General features: G+C 38.3%; 1 protein-coding gene across 4 annotated transcripts in view; it reads right to left on the bottom strand.

The window, feature by feature from the left end:
• Positions 1-4129, bottom strand: part of ZNF260 (zinc finger protein 260) — a 24542-nt gene that overhangs the window by 5003 nt on the left and 15410 nt on the right. Inside the window, exon 2 of one of the 4 annotated variants that reach the window (XM_011984789.1) lies at positions 568-675. The exons of the other annotated variants lie outside the window; for them this stretch is intronic. The gene's annotated coding sequence lies outside the window, so the exon portion shown is untranslated. The remainder of the gene's footprint in view (positions 1-567; positions 676-4129) is intronic. 4 annotated transcript variants of the gene reach the window in all.

Genomic DNA, 4129 nt, shown 5'->3' with positions numbered 1-4129 from the left:
GCCCGCCACCACGCCTGGCTAATTTTTTGTATTTTTAGTAGAGATGGGGTTTCACAGTATTAGCCAGGATGGTCTCAATCTCCTGACCTCGTGATCTGCCCGCCTCGGCCTCCCAAAGTGCTGGGATTACAGGTGTTAGCCACTGTGCCCAGCCGACTCGGTCTTTAAAACATAAAGAATAGGTGAGAAACAGGATGAAAGGACAAATACTTAAAAGACTGGGAGAGCATAGGAAGACAGGACAAAAATAAAATGAACAGAAAATTTTAAATATGGTGTTTATTTCTATGTCTTCCCAAAACACCATTAAAATGACAGTAAAGGGTGAAAGGGGACACACACTTTTAAGAACTAAAAAGTTAAGAAGATATCAGTGGACAAAAAGTATTAGGAGGACTAGGGATAGTGGCTCATTCCTGTAATCCCAGCACTTTGGGATGCCAAGGCTGGAGGACTGCTTGAGGCCAGGAGTTTGAGATCAGCCTAAGCAGCACAGCAAGGCTTTATCTCTACAAAAATTTAAAAAATTAGGGAGGTGCAGTAGCATACACCTGTAGTCTTAGTTACTTGGGAGGCTGAAGTAGGAGGATAGATTGAGCCCAGGACTTCGAGGCTGCAGTATGCTATCATCATGCCATTGCAATCCAGCCTAGGTGACAGAGCATGACCTTGTCTCTAAAAAAAAAAAAAGTATTAGGAAATTTTGGAAAGAAAGCAAATAGAGAACTGTAAATTAACAGCAGAACTGAGTGGTTTAAAGAAAAGCCAGCAGATGTGGGTGCCAGCTTCACAGGTCTGTAAGACAGATATTGACAGACAGGCTCTATCAGTGGAGAGACTGGGCAAGAATGGAAGGCAGGGCTTACAAAATGACTGTGAAAGGACCAGCTAATGCCCTGAACTCTCCTAGCTGGACAGAAATGTGAAGTTTATTATCCAGACAAAACCAAGAGGCTCCAAATTGAGTGACAACCAGCAAAGTAATGAGAGCATCATAGTAAGAAGAGAAGAATGAGTAAAAGTTTATACGTGTAACAGAGGCTCCTCTACTGTTAGATTTCCAGAATGCTGGTGGTTGCTAGGTGTCAGATGATGGAAGAATTATTTTCTTTTTTTCTTTCTTTTTTTTTTGTTTTTTGAGACGGGGTCTTGCTCTGTTGCCCAGGCTGGAGTGCAGTGGAGTGCTGCTTGGCTCACTGCAACCTCTGCCTCCCGGGTTGAAGGGATTCTCCTGCATCAGCCTCCAGAGTAGCTGGGATTACAGGCGCCTGCCATCACGCCCAGCTAATTTTTGTATTTTTAGTTAGAGATAGGGTTTCGCCATATTGGCCAGGCTGGTCTTGAACTCCTGACCTCGTGATCTGCCCGCCTTGGCCTCCCAAAGTGCTGGGAATACAGGCATGAGCCACTGTACCCGGCCCGGAAGAATTATTTTCTGAAAAAATGAGAGGACCATGAGAACACCTACAGATATTAACATTTAGAATCATCTAAAGAAACATATCTATATTACTGATTGATGCACAGTGAAAACCACCATTTTATAAGCCCCGCTTATGTATACAAATTAATGTAGAGCTAAAGATCAGAAAACATTTGATGAAAGCCCTAACATCAAAGCCAGATCAAACCAAATACAAGGCAAAGAGCAGAAAAACTCACTCATGTAACACTACAATTAATATCATGGAAAGTTAGGAGATTACTATTATCACTACAATGAAATATTAACAGTATTCTATAAAGAGGTGTTTTTAGAAATAAACAATATGAAATTGATCTTAAAAATTCAATATGTTGGGGAAAGAAAGTCTAGAAAATCTCCTAGAATAAAACAAGGAAGAATGGAAGAAGGGAGAAAAAAAGAGTATAATGACTGGAACATTAGTGGGTTAGTGGAAGAATCTAGAAGGTTCAACATCTACTAAAGGAGTTCCAAAGAAAGTATGAGGAAAAATTAGTACAGGACATTTTCAAAGAACTAATAAAGAACACTTCCCAGAATTACAAATCATGAGTCTACATACTTAACAGGCCCATTGAGTACAAAGAACATTCCATTTAAAAAGATCCCAGCAAAAGCACATCAATACAAAATTCCAGCTAGGGATAAAAAGAGGATCCTACTTTGAGACCAGCCTGTGCAACACAGTGTGATATTGTCTCTACTAAAAATGAAAAAGATTATCTGGGTGTGGTGGCATATACCTGTACTCCCTTCCACTTGGGGAGGCTGAGATGGTAGGATGGCTTGAGCCCAGGGGAGCGAGCTATTATTATACTATTGAACTCCAGCTTGGGCAAGAGTGAGACCTTGTCGTTAAAAAAAAAAAAAAAAAAAAAAAAAAAACCCCAAAAAACAGAATCCTAAATGTTCCAAAACAGTATTTATCATATAAAAGGAAATAAAAGAAAAAGACATACCACATCAAAAAAGCATCAGGTTGCAAGACAATGGATAATCCTGACAATAAGTTGTTTCCAACCTAGACTTCTAGGTTTTACAGTTCTGTTTGAAAGTTTGGGAAGAACCAAAACACAAAAATGGACAACTAAGCAAACAAAACAAAGAGGCAAATATTAACTCAAAGAAAATCAAAAGGTTATACAAGAAATCAAACAAAATCAGAGCAAATCATTTGATTTACCAGTCAACAATGCTTACAATGTTATAGTTATGTAAATACTTACAAATGCTTTAATAAAAGAGCAGTGATCTTACTAGTATCAGAAGTCAGAAGGGGAAGTATGGGTATAACATACTGGGGGTAACCATTTCAGAACCCCGTTAGTAACCGAGAAAACAACCACTCTCAACCTCTGAATTCAAATCCACAAAATACAATATATATCAAAAGAAAAATGTATACACATTTATAACATATTTTATTAATCAGTTTATCCTATATCTTGAAAATAGATTATAAACCACCTTTTTAAACGCCCAAAGAACATTCTTAAAATCAGCCCATATAGTATTATACCACAAAGTAGTAAAGGATGGACAAAATACTCTGACCAAAAAAACAAAAACAAAACACAACACATAGAAATGGCAGAACAAAAACAAAACCTTTCACTTGTAAATTTCAAAATCTACTGGTTTGAACAAACCCTTAGCCAGAGAAAATTAAAATAAATTGCAGAATATTTAGAAATATTATTCATGAAAACAAAGTATGACAGAACCTATAAAACATATTTTTAAAAAATGCTTGGAGAATGAAGTTTTAGCATAAATGCTTACATCATTTTTTAAAAAGTAGTAAAATAAGCACTCAAAGTAATTAACATAAGAAAAAGCAAATATAAGAAAAACACACCGGGCGCGATGGCTCATGCCTGTAATCCCAGCACTTTGGGAGGCCGAGGTGGGCAGATCACTTGAGGTTAGGAGTTTGAGACCAGCCTGGCCAACATGGTGAAACCCCATCTCTACTAAAAATACCAAATTAGCTGGGTGTGGTGGTGCGCACCTGTAATCCCAGCTACTCGGGAGGGTGAGGCCGGAGAACTGCTTGAACCCTGGAGGAGGAAGTTGCAGTGAGCCAATTGTGCCACTGCACTCCAGCCTGGGCAACAGAATGAGACTCTGTCTCAAAAAAAAAAAAAAAAAAGAAAAAGAAAAACAGAAAATTAGTAAAGATAAGAAAAAGAAATTAATGTATTACAAACAGAAAAAGAAAAATAATAAATTCATGAGTGGATTCTTAGGGAAAAACTTAAAAGAAGAGCAAAAAAGAAAAAGATATTTGGAAATACCTATAGATAGAAAATAAGGATAGTACAGACTATTTTGTTAAACCCCATGCAAATAGAAAACTTAGCAAGTATAACCTATGCAAACTGAAACTATGAAAACCTAAACAGAAAAATAAACATAGAACAAAATAGGGCTGGGTGTGGTGGCTCACACCTGTAATCCTAGAACTTTAGGAGGCCGAGGCAGGTGGATCATTTGAGCCCAGCCGTTCAAGACCAGCCTGGGCAGCCGGGCACGGTGGCTCACCCCTGTAATCCCAGCACTTTAGGAGGACAAGGCAGGCGGATCATGAGGTCAGGAGATCAAGACCATTCTGGCTAATGTGGTGAAACCCAGTCTGTACTAAAAATACAAAAAAAAAAAAAA

Source organism: Mandrillus leucophaeus, unplaced genomic scaffold (genome assembly GCF_000951045.1).
Source record: "Mandrillus leucophaeus isolate KB7577 unplaced genomic scaffold, Mleu.le_1.0 Scaffold274, whole genome shotgun sequence".
NCBI lineage: Eukaryota > Metazoa > Chordata > Mammalia > Primates > Cercopithecidae > Mandrillus > Mandrillus leucophaeus.
The sequence above is the reverse complement of the archived record's forward strand: the minus strand, read 5'-3'. Positions and strand labels throughout refer to the sequence as shown.